The sequence below is a fragment of the Bidens hawaiensis genome, unplaced genomic scaffold (assembly GCF_021521415.1).
Source record: "Bidens hawaiensis isolate Kalapana, Puna unplaced genomic scaffold, B.hawaiensis_p1.1 tig00005851_1, whole genome shotgun sequence".
Classification (NCBI taxonomy): Eukaryota; Viridiplantae; Streptophyta; class Magnoliopsida; order Asterales; family Asteraceae; genus Bidens; species Bidens hawaiensis.
Genome location: NW_027491385.1, coordinates 1,040,792 through 1,055,993, shown reverse-complemented (window position 1 = coordinate 1,055,993; position 15,202 = coordinate 1,040,792). Strand labels below are relative to the sequence as shown.

At 32.6% G+C, this 15,202-nt stretch overlaps 1 protein-coding gene and 2 pseudogenes across 3 annotated transcripts in view; 1 reads left to right on the top strand and 2 right to left on the bottom strand.

Annotated features, from left to right (window-relative positions):
* Nucleotides 1-925: 925 nt before the first annotated feature.
* Nucleotides 926-2,596, bottom strand: LOC143630917 (GDSL esterase/lipase At3g26430-like; annotated as a pseudogene). Its single transcript, XR_013153260.1, has 4 exons — nucleotides 2,513-2,596; nucleotides 1,703-1,882; nucleotides 1,324-1,594; nucleotides 926-1,212 (listed from the first exon to the last, which is right to left on the bottom strand). The product of XR_013153260.1 is annotated as a GDSL esterase/lipase At3g26430-like (transcript).
* Nucleotides 2,597-3,970: 1,374 nt separating this feature from the next.
* LOC143630867 (uncharacterized) lies at nucleotides 3,971-8,370 on the bottom strand (annotated as a pseudogene). Its single transcript, XR_013153254.1, has 14 exons — nucleotides 8,229-8,370; nucleotides 7,766-7,847; nucleotides 7,528-7,631; nucleotides 6,891-7,017; nucleotides 6,697-6,791; nucleotides 6,406-6,529; nucleotides 6,289-6,369; nucleotides 6,122-6,220; nucleotides 5,888-6,046; nucleotides 5,755-5,809; nucleotides 5,607-5,671; nucleotides 5,447-5,491; nucleotides 5,133-5,299; nucleotides 3,971-4,468 (listed from the first exon to the last, which is right to left on the bottom strand). The product of XR_013153254.1 is annotated as an uncharacterized LOC143630867 (transcript).
* Nucleotides 8,371-10,108: 1,738 nt separating this feature from the next.
* LOC143630866 (uncharacterized protein At4g33100-like) overlaps nucleotides 10,109-15,202 on the top strand; it is a 70,965-nt gene continuing 65,871 nt past the window's right edge. Inside the window, exon 1 of the mRNA XM_077099764.1 lies at nucleotides 10,109-10,127. The gene's annotated coding sequence lies outside the window, so the exon portion shown is untranslated. The remainder of the gene's footprint in view (nucleotides 10,128-15,202) is intronic.

Sequence of the window (15,202 nt, the reverse complement as noted above, 5' to 3'; positions counted from 1 at the left end):
AAAAGTCAATAAGTGGAGAAGGAGATGTGTTTGAATTTTCATCTTGTTAATATAATATTAGTAGCTTTATACTTATAAAAATTAAAGTTGAATACAGTAGTCAAACTCTAAAAGTCATCATCCAACCTTACGCAAGAGATTTTTATTTCTTTTTTTTTTCTATTATAGAAATCTTAAATCATAAAGACATGTCATAATTATCTCGACTCACACCAAAGTTTAATGTGTAATCAAGATCAAAGTGTATCAAGAAAAAACATGAGAGTTGGGGTGCAAACGAGCCGAGCCGATGTATTTATCAATTATTTTTTATATAAATATAATTATTTTTATATTTTTTTCTATTATAATTTTATGTAAAAAGAAATATATTATTTAGTTATTTTTATTTATTTTTTCACAGCATTATATATTAATTAATAATTATTAAATATATATTTTAAAAAACTATATAAATGACAGACTCGTTTAGGCTCGCTAGCCGGATCGAGCTTGATAAGTGAAGCTCGGGCTTAGGCTCGATTACTAAACGAGCTTACTTCTAGGCTCGAGCTTAGGCTCGATTAAGCTCGGCTCGACTGAGCTTTTTAATGAGCCGATCTTGAGTAGCTTGGAAGCATTACGACTCGTTTGCACCCCTACATGGGAGTATAGTAGAGAGAACCAAGGGTGTTCTCGAGAATCCAAATTTCGAGGTTTGGGACAAGTAGAAAAAAGTGGGTCCCTAATATATTTATTAAAAATGTTGGTCCCCCAAGAAGGGTAGACCCTGGCCAGAACCCTTTTACGTGTTTGTGCTACACACCGGAGATACAAGATTTATAAGAAACGTTAACAGACATAGCATTTTGAGACTAGAAACTCGTCTAATCCCATCATAACTTCATAATTAAACTCGTCTAATCCGATTAGTTTTGTGGCTAAGTTACAAATAAAATTATCTCAACTCTTAAGTCATCCTGTGGCAAGCCATCTTTAGTGGTGTAGGCGGATCCGAGTATGCCCCGTCAGCAATCTGAGTGTAAATCCATCTATTAGCCGCCTCGGTTAAGTGAATCCCGTCCCACATGATCCGTGATGATGGGTCTTCACAAGACCGTGCAAGCACGGTTGCCTTACCATTCACCATTTTCGTCCAACCGCACCTCATTGCATTGTTGAAGTTGTACTTTCCTCCATGCCCACAACACACCAAGAACGGATTACCAAATCCTATCCGTTAGAGTGATTAAGATATCGAAAAAGACGCTGGAACAAATGAACAATATTGAAACTTGGTTACTGTTTCATGTTCTTATCACTAAAATAAAAACATAAACGTACCGAGCTTTTTTGCTTGGGCAACGAGTGAATATTTAACCGAATAAATATCAACATAGGTGATTGCAGCCAAATGAAGATCTTTTCGGAGTTGGATTATCGCTTCCTTAAGTTTCTTGTTAAAATATTGTGAAACATCATTAAACGGTGCGGAGCAACCATGTTTACCCACCTGTGCCGCCGAGATCACTTGAGTATCCATAATTATAGGCAAGCATCCAGCCGGCCCTGTGCTGTGTATCCAAAACACTCTGCCGCCAAGAGCATACAGGTTCTATTTTTTTCAAAACATGTCAATTAGTCTTACGGTATATTTAGGAGTAGAATATTAGCTGTTAAAAAAAACATATGGAATAAAAAGTTTATATGTTTTGACCCTCACCTTAATGGTAGTTGTAAACTCGGATATAACATCGGGAACGTAGGCTTTAACTTGTTCGATAGACATATTCAGCTGATAGCCAGCGGTGAGATCGTTCCCGCCTATGTCAAACGTGTACAACGCGCTTGAAAACTTGTATTCTTCTGGGAACATGCGCTTAAAGATCTCCTGCACCAATAGCTGGTCATGTAGTACCACATTTAATGCACATTGTACAAGTTACTTATGTAAAAGTCAACAATGGGTACCTTTTTGACGAATTATTTGGGATCGGTTTAAGAAATAAGAGAATTGGGCGTACTGGATATCCAAGGAATTCGGGCTATACTCGCTTTGGAAAATGGTGGTGTTTTGACGCCGGATTGTGGACCTCGCAGTTGCATAATTGACTCCATGGGTAAATTTGTACCCATAGAATTCAGATACGCACTAACATAAGGCACAAACCTTCAGCCGAAAACTCAAAAATTTTTAAAAAATATTAAAATAAAGAAATTATATTCAATTTTTTTTCTCACATTTAGCATTATAACAATATAAACGAACTAACGTTCAACAAAAGTTAGCTTGTGCGCGTTTATAAACAAACAAATATGAACAAAAAGTTTTGACAATTTAATTAAACGAACGACAAGTGTACCATTAACGTTCTTATATATTCATTTATTATATTCCTTTAAAATGTAAATGGGTGAACATAAGCACGTTCATTTTTTCAACGAGCGGACATAAACACTATAAAAGTTAAAAAGTTAAATGAAAGAACATAAATGAAGGAAATTTTGAAAGCACACCTATGAAGTCGATTACAAGACGACCATCAAAAACACGGCCGACAGGAGAATGGAAGAACGTTTCGCCGTTAGGCGAAGGAGCCACCTGTCGTCCGAACATCGACGTTATAGCGCCGGTATCGGAGTTGGAATCACCAAGTTAAATATGGCCGGAAAGTTACACTCCTGCAAAGATGATATAGAGACTGGAAGTAATAATATTAATGTAACATAAAGCAGCAGCTTACAGATTGGTTCCATTTTAATCAGTGATATTGACAATTGAGAAAAGAAACTACTAGTCAAGTAGTGGATTTGAATTTAATTTTTATCTTGTTAATATAATGATAGCTTTATACTAAAATAATTAAAGTTGAATAAAGTCATCATGTAATCCTATGCAACAGATTCTTTATTTTGTTCTTTTCTTAATTATAGAAATCATAAATGATAAAGAAATGTTATATCTTTAGGGCGCGTTCGTTACATAGAATTCGTAGGAATTCAAAGGAATTGGAATTAAAATCTCATGACATGACGTGTTCGTTTAGTTGGAATTGAAATCTTAATTTTCTTTTGGTGTGATCGGTTGTCAAGGAATTGGAATTGGAATTCAATTCCTTTAAATAAAGGGATTCTACCTTTCAAAATGTGAAGGATTTCAAGTGAATTTGTTATAATCTTTTCTCGAGTTTTTTTTTTTTTTAACGAGAACAACGAATAAAATATTTTGATTTTTTACTTTTTTGTTTTCAATTTATATTTTGAGTTATGAATTTTTTATTATTATTTTTGAATATTTTTTTGAGAGGTTTTTGATTTTAATAGAAACCCCCTAAAAAAATTTAAAAAAATAATTAAAAAAATCATATCACAAAATATAAATAAAAAAAAATCGATTCCAATTCATTTGTCAAACGAACACACCAAGAGTCGAATTGGATTTCAATTTCTTCAAATTCCAATTCCTATTGGAATGTTCACAATTCAATTCCTCCCAGTTCCAAATCCTATGCAAATTCCATTCCATTCTGTAAAATAAGCGTGCCCTTAGTGCATATTAATTCCCGTAGTAGCCGCCAGGTCAGGTGGATGTATGAGTAGAATCTAGTAGTGAGAACCTACTCGTCCATGTCTCGCTGTTAATAAGGTTGTCAAGATGTCACATCACTGCTAATAAGGTTGTCAAGATGTCACATCTTGTGAATTTAAGAAACAAAACCTTAGACATTATGTCTTTAGCAAGGACACCCTCCCACTCGCATAAAATCGAGATAATGGCTATATACTATAAAACACCTATATAGAAAGTGTGTTGGTTTTTTTCATTACGAATGCTAAATGTCACTTAATTTCATAATAATCAAGCATAATTAAGTTAATATAACAATAAAAACATGGAGATGCATATATATAATAAAACACAACCATTGGATTGAATCTTATATACAACAAACTACACCAACCTCCTATCACATTCCAATTCCACTTCAAATAATATTATATCAACAAATCACCACACCACCTCCAAAACCAAAAGAAGAAATTATAACCATCAACTTAAAACACATCCTATAACCAACCAACCAACCAACCAACCAAATCATCATCTATTCTTAAAGAAGCTAAAATCCCAGCGTTTTAACAACCCGTCCATTATGTTACCAGACGGGCTTCGTTCAACCGTCACCGTGGCTCTGGTCCCATCCGACATGTCAGCATCAGATGAACTAACAACAGATGCTGATGGTTGTGATGCTTTGGTCTGACCTGCCATGTCAGCGTCAGATGGACCAACAGGTGGAATTGTATTTGATGATTGTTCAGATGAACCACTGCTGCTTGCTGTTGAAGCCCGTGTAGTGGGATCGGTTTTTGTAGGTGGACTGTGATTGGTTACGGGTGACTTGTCGTTGCCAGCTGGCGGTTGATCGCCAGGTGGTTGTTTTGGTTCTAAATCTTTTAAAGACAGGAGTACCGCTTCCATGAGCATCTAAAATAGTTTTAAAAAGATTAGTATTTAAATATACAGTTTTAGAATCATATTTGTTACCTTATTAATAATTTATTAAAAAAAAGGAACAAAAAGAATATATCAAAGTAAGCCCCATCTGTTTGACCCGTCTTAAAAATATACCAACTTTGACCGACCTGTGTTAAAAAAGTACCAGATTTGGCCCGACCTGTGTTAAAAAAAGTACTAATTTTTTACCCGACCCATGTTAAAAAAAGAACCAATTTTGATCTGACCTGTGTAAAAAGTACCAATTTTGACCCGCCCAGTACCAATTTTGACCTGACCCATTTTAAAAAGCAGCAATTTTGATCCGACCCGTGTTAAAAAGTACCAATTTTAATCAGGCCATGTGAAAAAGCAGCAATTTTGATCCGACCCGTGTTAAAAAAAAGACCCACTTTTTATCTGACCTGTGTAAAAAGTACCAATTTTGACCCGACCAGTACCAATTTTGACCTGACCCATTTTAAAAAGTAGCAATTTTGATCCGACCCGTGTTAAAAAGCACCAATTTTAATCAGCCTGTATTAAAAAGTAGCAATTTTGACCCAACCGGTGTTAAAATCAGCAACTTTGACCTGACCAGACCCGTGATAAAAAATATCAACTTTGACAGGACCCTTATAGCCAAAAAGCTTACCCTTTCTTCTTCCTCAATATTGCACGGCAAACCTTCAATATGTTAAGCGGGTACTCCACATATTCATGCTCATCTGCTGGTGACGGATTGTAAGGATGGCCATTAGAAAACTCAAAATTGATCATTTTAGAAGATGACGGAATAGGTCCTGTTGCAGTTCCTTCATCCTGAAGCAAAAACAACAAGTAAGCACATTCTTTTAATTTGTAAAAACACAATTTTTTAAAAAGAATAATTCGTTTTCTAACCAAACATCAGAAAATGATCAGTAAATTAAACTGCAAAATATATAACAAAAAAATTAAATAAAATACCTCCGAATTGCATTGTTTATCTGTTGACGGGATATCAGAAGGGACCTAAAGGTTGGTAGAAAATTATTATAACATTCCATCAGAACCGAAAAAGAAAATTGTAAAAAAGACGAAAAGACACATGCACACGTCTGTGGCAATTCAAACAACCAATTATTACCTCAGTCTTGCTCATTGGCCTTTTAGACCGGAGTTGATTTATTGCATCCTCTGTGCTACTCGATGCTGCATGATATACATATAACAAAAAAGATTAACAAATTTTTCTTTTTTTAATATATGAAATCAAAGCATCTCAATATAAATACCTTGAGGTGTAACTAAATAGCCGTCTTCATATCCAACTTCATGGATTTCCTGCAACTATACACCGAGTACAGCTTTAAAATATCATGATTTGCAGAAAAAAGAGAAGACAGAGAGAGTGAGAGTAATATATACACTGCTAAGGTATTCAAGAGACGAATCAAAGAAGTTCCCCTTAATTTCATCTTCTGGAGGATGCAAGACGTTATGGAAAAAGATATTTATAGAATCAAAATAAAACTGGGGACGCGGAGAGTTGTGATCTCCCTCAAATTTGATGATATTTTTGTCACCCTGTCAAGGTATAATACGAATAAATGAAACTTTGAATGCGATAAAATCTGAAATTTATGCAAGTTAGTAAATTACCATATAAGCTTCATAAATACGATCAGAATGATGCGGTCGTATAAAATCATCATCGTCAGCATGGCCAAACAGAGCTGGGACAAAAGAAGATTTTGCAGCCTGTAATTAAAATACCAGTATAAGTTTTTTATCAAAAAAATCAATTTAATAAAAATATGTTTTGTAACCTTTATGGTATTCAACTCCACAATGTCGAATTTCGCCTTTTTCTGAATCGCTCTTCGCATGTACTGAATAGCAAACTTGACCTGAAAAAAAATCAGAGATGTTAATAATAATCTTACAGTAAACTTGGGAAGACGAATTTTGTAAGTATCCACGAGTTCCATCATTAAATCAACCAAATCCGAGAAGGGACTGTCAAGAACCATTCCAGCAATTGAAGGATCTTCGGCTCCATACATCAGGCTGGCATCATCAACATTCTAAGTCAACGGTCCTATTTTAAATTTAGCATATTTGAATCTTTGACTTGTTATAAACTCATAATCATTGACTATTGATGCAACTAAATGTCATTAGCGGTTTTTATCGCTGCTTTGATAGACTGTAAAATCAATAAACATTCATATTACCTTGTGACAGCACCCATTGATCGTCCCCAAAGGCCGATTAGTGAAACATTTCCATCAGACCGCAAATAATCTACCGCAGATTTCAAATCATCTTTCTGAAAATATAACAAAAATCAGATAAAATCATAAAAATACAAAGAAAAAAACGAAGGTAATAATTTTTTTTTAGAAAATAATATCATAAATTAACTTACTTCATACCACCCTAGACTGACATGCTCTCCACCAGATAATCCCGAGCCAGAGAAATCAAGTGTAAATACAGTTATATTTGATGGCAATAATATTATAGCAGCTTCACTAGCATCGGCTCGGCTTCCACTGCCACGTCATCACATTAACACTTCGTAAGAACACATATTTAAAAACATACACCCGCAAATTTATTAGATATTCACTGAATTAGAATAAGTTCTTGGTCAACATCAGAAAAATGCAAATATTGTACTCCACGTCTCCACCAGACGTAGTCTTTCAGATACAAACAAAGATGCATATCCATATTTGGTAGCATGTCATCGTCATAACATATATTAAATTCAAGAATCAAATGTTTTCATATATATATTTTTGGTGGTGTTTCTATTGATTTGGATGTTGTAACAAGTTATCGACATTTATGGTATATTTTATTCATCATATGGGCTTCGTTGATTCTTTCCTCAAATTTCTTATACCATTTTTAGAATCTTCTTCATGTCCTTTAGCCTCTAGGCATAAGAGGATAAGTTTGAACTACATTTAGATTCAAGTTCAGTTTTTGAACTTTTAACCGAGAAGATCACATAAAAAATTAGGGTTCAAGAGTGTGTATTTCAGTATTTCACTAACCTGTTTCCATGGCAGTATATTACACATGGCAACGGCTTTCCTTCGGGACTAACAATAGGCAGGTAATGACTACATTTAAGAACATCTCCTCGGCTATTTACAATCTGCAATCACAAATAAAAATCCTTAATAATAACCACAACCGAAATCACTTAAATTTTTAACATCAACGTTTAATAAAAATCGTTAGCATCTCAAATTTAAAAAAAAAAAAACTTTACACATAAACAAATGTTACCTCTATATCTTTCCTTTGAAACCACTTTCCTTTAAGCATAAATTCTTGATCTAGTAAATCACTGTCTGGCTCATACTCAGCTCTGCCATGACATGTAAAAACTATACTCAATTATACATAAACATAATCTGGTAACATGAATCCACAGGTATAATATTATAACATCCAACAAGCAAGCATAATGACACTGCAAGAACTGCCTCCATTTCAAGAAGCACACTTTCTCAATTGAAAAAATAAAAAAAGCACAAGTTTCAATCAATTATTCACTTAATAAACAAAACCCTAAATACCCAATTGAAAAAAACCAAAATCAGTACCAAAAAAACCCTAAAAAGCTCTAAAGTTGAATAAAGCAGCCGACTTTACGAATCTTGAAGACAACCCACAAAAACCCAGATCGGAAATAGGGGTAAAAGCAAAAGGGGCATGATATTAAGTACAATTGAATAATAATAATAACCTGGGTGGACGAATGATGAAGTTGATGAGCTGTTCCATAGATAAAGATTGGATCTTTGGCTTGATTTTCAAGATCCCAAGATGAATATATGTGGTGGTTCTTGTTTAAGTCATATATGAGTGTACTCGGATTTGAAAATTGGAAGAGTGTTTTTGATCGGAAAGAGAAAGATTAATTTGGTAAAGGGGGGTTTTGGGTTGGAAGAAAGAATTGTGAAATGTGAATAATAATAATAATAATAACAATAATATTAATGTCAACGATGGGTTTTTTTTTTTTAACCAAATTTTCCCAAATGGGAGCTATTTGCTTTTTATGTCATCAAAGTTATTCAAAGTATCTTTTTTTATGTTCATTTTTATAGAAATCTGTTTTACAAAAGTTCACTTTTTTGTGATGTTTTAAAAGTGGGTTTATAAACGCCACTAAGGGTGTTTGGGATTGATTATTTTCACCAATTTATAATATTAATTTTTTTAAAATTAATAAGGTGTTTGAGATTGCTTATATTGTGAAAGGAAAAGTTACACTTTTGTAACTTATTAACTTAATAAAAAGTTATAAAAAAGTAAAATAAAGAATCCCAAACACCCCCTAATAACGGTTAAACTGGATATCAAGCAAGTGAAAACGGTCCTATAAATTAGGTTCACAGTTTGTAATTGAAATGCAAGTATTATCTGTATCCTGGTTTATACAGATGTACTAGTTTAAGCCCATGATAGATTTTATTGTTTGAACTTTAGACCAATGACTTTTAACATCACATATTTACATTCGACTGTATCTTTTAACCTAACAGTCTTTCTTGTATTGTGGAATCATATACTTTTGGATTATATTTTGACTTGAAGTTGAATTTTTATGGAATTATATGGTTAACTAGTTAATCCGGTTGAACCGTCTGGTACACCCTGTACAAATGGTTGTAGCATTTCTAAGCCAAATCTGGTAAGATTCAAAAACCGGTTTTTATAACGTTGATTGTATAATTGGTTGTGGCATTTCTGCACGTCCACCATAAATAGCCTTACGCCCCAAAGTGCGCTGCATGTTTAGTTTCCTTTTCTTTTTTTAAATTAAACCGGTAGACATCACTTGCACAAACTACAAGCGTTTCAATGACTTTGTACAAATGATGATGTTGAGTAATGTATGGTGTTTTTAGTGTTGAAGGTAACATGAGTTTGTAAAAAAAACACATAAAAAGCTTATGTGATAGCTAGTTAGGCTTGTTTGTGGAAATATTAGAGGTGTAACGTTATGGATAGTCAAACATGAAAATAAAGTGTGGCATTAAATAATGTATTGTTTGTTTTTCTATAAAAGGGTCTGCACATGCTTTTTTGTCTACGCCGCGCAGACATTGCTATCTGCAGATTATTTGATTTTTTGAAGGCGTTTCATTAAAAAAAACGTCTGCGTAAACTCTTCTTGGTGCAGACTTAGTCCATCCACTTCTAAATCTTCTAAGATCTACAAAGAGTTAAACACCACCACCTATCAACACTCACTGTCCACTACTACCACCCAACACCACCGCCACCACCACCACCACCACCCACCACCAACGTCTACCACCATCGTCCACCACCACCATCCACTATCACCGTCCACCACCACCCGCCGTCTATCACCATCGTCCACCACCACCATCCACTATCACCATCCACCACCACCACCACCATCCACTATCACATTCCACCACCACCCACTACCACGGTTCGTACACCACCAGTTTATTTAGCAATCTACATATATTAAAAAAAACAAACAGTTTTCTTCTTGCATATTGCATAGGCTTGGTCCACATCTTCTATTATAGATGCCTACATATGTGGTTCGCAGAATACAGACATTTTACCTCTGAAAACACAAACCGCACCTAAGTGTAGCTATGTGATTTTATAATCCCCTTGCTTAATTTTCGTTATGGTATGAGTATGAGTTAGCTTTCATATTTTAGAACCCTTCTGTTTTATGTTGCAGAATTATCTGTACTCCATAGTATATAATTCCAAAAGCATACTGAACCCAACGGATTCATTATTTATTTATGTTTGTTTATGTTCATGGTTTACTTAAAATACTAACTAGTAACTATTGAATATAAACGTTAATATAAAGATGAACATCACCTTTTTTTTTAATGAATGAATGCGTACTATTCGGCTTTATTATTCAAAATCGCCATATAGTTGCCTTGAGGTGGAGACACACTGAATACCACTTTATTGAGTGAAGTGGCCATTGGACTTTTACATACTTCCAATTAACGTGGACTTGAATGTCGTTAATTGGACGCATTAATTCCTTTGTGGTGAAAGACGTTGAACATAAAACATTCCACTAAGTTGAAACACATTGTGTTTCATTTATAGTTTAAGAGCACCATTTGCTGGAAAGTATATTCGTATGATGTTCATCAACTTTAAACACAAATGAATATATGTGGTGGTTAATATTATTAGTAATTAATGGGTTTATAATCTTCTTGAAGAGAGCTTCGCAACTAGCTTAGAAATGTTCAAAAACGAGCTTAATTGCATGAACTGCTAAACAAATGAGTATCACTGACAGACACTTTCCTTTGAAATATGTCGATGAAAGTCATTACCAACAAGTATCCGTTCGTCAAAGTCTGTTACTAATAAGGGCCATGGTAATTTGATTGTCAGTCGATAACCAAAAGCAAGACATTACCGATAGACGCCTATTCGGTGGCTGAAAAATCTTCTTAAGCAAGGTCAGTACGATTACTAACGTTCACCAAAAGATAATATAAAAAACAATGACATAAATTCTATCAAAAATTGGTCAGCAAGTTAATTCTTACCCAAAAAAAAAAAGATTATCTACATTTTATGGAAAATTAATACAAATTATGCAAATTAACTTAAAATTTGGAAAATAATAGAGATAATGAAATTACAAATTTAAAAATAGTAATTCAAAGCCTGAAAAGATAATATAAAATATGAAATTTAATACGGACATTGTAACTTAAAATCAAATTACAAAAATTAGAAACAAACTCTAGTGATGAAATTGTATGGGGCTCGGTTTAAGCACACCTCTCACGACAATGGATTATGAAGTATGATAATTAAGTTTTTTCTTTAGGAATTACAATGTGTTTTATAGCACGATATCTTTAAGAGTCCCAATGTGTATCATAGAAGATAATCTTCAAGAATGTGAACTTGTTTAGGTCATCAAGATTCACCACAATGGCTTTGTCCATAATAAAAATTTATCTCAACTGAGTAGAAATGTTGCGATGCATAATCAGGCATATGTGTCCTCAAGCGTTGTTACAAATGTCTAGCCAGGACCCTCAAACTTAAGCTTAAATATTTCTCATGTCTAATCGTCGTATGCACACTTCGAGTGTGTGTTGTTAATAAACACACACTAAATATGTTATATTAAAATCAATGCAAACAAGCTAGTAAACATTTTCAATATGACAAATTACACAAGTATGACAAATTTTACAAATAAATTGCATTACGTTTTCAATAGCATGCATCTATACATTTATATAATTTGTAATACATAATTACAACTAGAGGTGTAAATCCTAACCGTTTAACCAAGCCAAAACCGAAACCGGTGGTCTAGTAGAAAATGGTTTGTAATCGATATCAACGGTATGCTATAAATTGGTTAGAGTTTCTTCTACGTAGGAATCGTACGTCTAACCGGTAATAGGTTAATAAGGTTAGTGTTAATAATGTAATCATGTAAATATTAATATACTTATAAGGTTAACTGGTTATTAGCTAAACCTAACCAGTTATAGCAGTTAGTCGGTTTTCACGAAAAATCCAATTAAGAACCATAACCTGTTATTGAAAATAACTTGTATTGATTGTTTGACTAATGACATGTTAGTATGTTACGATTAGTAACTGATATTTTCAAAACTAGTTAAATGATATTTGCACCTCAAATGCTCAAACCAAATACAAAGCAATATATATGATTTGGGCCGTTGTTTTTGGGCTTCCCACATAAGAAATTAAGAACGAAGATATATCAAAATCTTTGATTCCATTGTAAAATTTATTATTTTGTTTCTAAAAAGGATTTAAGTTTATATAGAATTTTGTTTCAAACATTTGGACCATTTTTATAATCCCAAATTCACAAATAATCATAACCTACACAACATGTAATTATGAAAATAATAAAAAAATATTCATCACTCCAAATACGAAGATAAAAAAAAATAAAAACTACTATTTCATATCGAGGAATCTATAATTAAGGCAGAAATAGAGTTAAAAGATGTATATGAATAATTTATGTATTTAGTTTCTTTTGACTCATAAATTACATCTACTAAATCCATCAAATTTGATGCAGAAGTATTCATGGCTTGCATGTAATGCTTTAATTTAGTGGCCATTTGATCCGGGCATTAGGCTAAAGGACATATTAGGCTCAAGAAAGCATGATCTAGGCCAATAAGAGGAACCAAGCATGGTGGACATGTTGGACCCGAATTCAATCTCATAACGATTTGGACCAACTACGAACCGAACACTCACTTAAATTTTTTTTTATTTTATGTTTAAACTCAAAGTTTGCTATTAATTCTTGTTTGTTTTAGTTTGATTTTAACTTTGTAATATTTATTTAATTTTAGGGCATCCTCAAGTTCCGGCCGGGAAGAAGACAAGAAGGACCAATAAGACGAAAGGAAGATAAGGAAAAGATTCATCTCTTCTTAGTTTTATAATTTTTGTTATTTTTCTGTTTTCTTTATTGCCATGTTTATCTCTTTTATTTTTAGTATTTTTATGGTTTACTTTGTTTAGTTTGGTAGTTTATTAAGATATTGTGATACATATTGCCATATTGGAAGCTTAATTAAGCATATCAACTCAAACATTTGATCATACCCATTCTCTTAATTAAGACATTTGAATACGATCTTAATTACATGTGCATCAATTTCCCATAATGAGGATCGAACTCTCATCCTCCAAAGATAAATGAGCATTCAATACCGCTAGGTCAAAGCCTTTTTTGTTTCACCACTTTGTTAAAATCATATCTTTTTTGTATTTAATTATACTACAAACTTAAAAATTTATTATCTTTGATTTGAATATAATACTAAAAAAACCATCTTAAGTTGTAGTGTTGATTATATTGTTTTAATAATTACAAACATAACAATTTGCAATTATATACATATATTGTTTGAGATTGTTTCATTTATGATGTATGTGATTGATTGTTCATTAAACATGTATATTTGATAATTACGAACAAAATAAACATTTTTAATACAAAGATTGCAGTTGTGGATCGAAATTAATGGATTGAAATACTCATATTAAATTAAATATCTTATCTTACAATACTAATAAAAGAAAATGTTGAAATTTAGGTGTCAAACCTACATTTCTTCTAATTTCTAATCTCTCATCTCATTCATTATAGCTATCAATGGATCATGGGTCAAAATCATTTTGTCAAGCGGGTTATAACATAGTGTAGATTTTATAACATAGTGTAATTTTCATGCCTGAAGTTTGACCAACTACGCAATTTTAGCATATTTTTTAAATTTCTTGCAAATTCACACCTGATGTTTCCAAAACTATGCTATTTTAGTAATTTCGTTAACCTGTTTATTTTTCCTTCAAGTCTACATTAAATTAATTCATAAGTATTTTGAGAATCACAATTGAAATAAATGACCTTTTTTATTTTTATCGTTTGATAAATCCCGTATAATACACGGGTTCAAAAGCTAGTAATTGTAATAAATAACTCACATGCCAACATAAGCATATGTTTCCTCACCCTTGCCCACAAACATGGTGCATATATAACTCTAATGCCATTTCTTAATTGAAAAATTAGAAATAAATAATCCCACCTTTTGTGTAGTAGTCGATAATAATCCATTTTAAAAATCACTAGCAATGGTCCCACTTTTTAACTATTTTTGTCTCACTGGTCCTCCGTTAAAAAATTCTTAACATCGTTATGTTTTTCCTAGTTTCAAACCGATGTTTTAGGGCTTTTGATCGGAAAACGATATGAGTCGACTGATCTAAAACTTATTTGGAAAAGTGATTCAAATGGCTTAATTTTTGTTAATTGGAAATTCAAGCACCCGAATTGAAACATTGTTTTGTCGTTTGGATCACCATTTCAAGATAAGTTTTACATCGGTCGACTCGTATCGTTCTTCCGATCAAAAGCCCTAAAACATCGGTTTGAAACTAGGGAAAAAACATAACAACGTTAAGTATTTTTTAACGGAGGACCAGTGAGACAAAAATAGTTAAAAAGTGGGACCATTGCTAGTGATTTTTAAAGGTGGAATTATTATCGGCCAATACACAAAAGATGTGATTATTTATTTCCAATTTTCCTTTCCTCATTTGCCTCACTACTCTCATAGCAATTTTAGGTAAACACCACATGAAGATTTGGTGTTTAATTTGGAAATCTTTTGCAATAATAGTAAGTTAGTAACACCATATATATGGAGTTTTGGTGATTGAAGGTTGTCTTCTAATCCCATATATATATATATATATATATATATATATATATATATATATATATATATATATATTCTATTCTTATATCAACTTACTAAAAGTAAGTTATAAAATTGTATATGAGGTTTTAAAGAATATAATCAACTCATTTAGCATATAACTATGAGTAATTAATGCTTTTCAAAGATGTTGCATATATGATCCTCTATTGAAAGTACAAATTATGCGTTAATTAAGTATACTGATATGTTTACTACACAACCAATTTTAAGTAAAAAAAAAACCAAAATCACTATACATTATACAAAACATTATGTTTAAAGTAACATATTTATACATTTTGTACATTTGTACAATTAACACGTTTAAAAATGTTGTATTGTTGATAACTAATGTTGGGATGGTGATAAAACCTTATCCCATTTTCATGCATGAGACTGA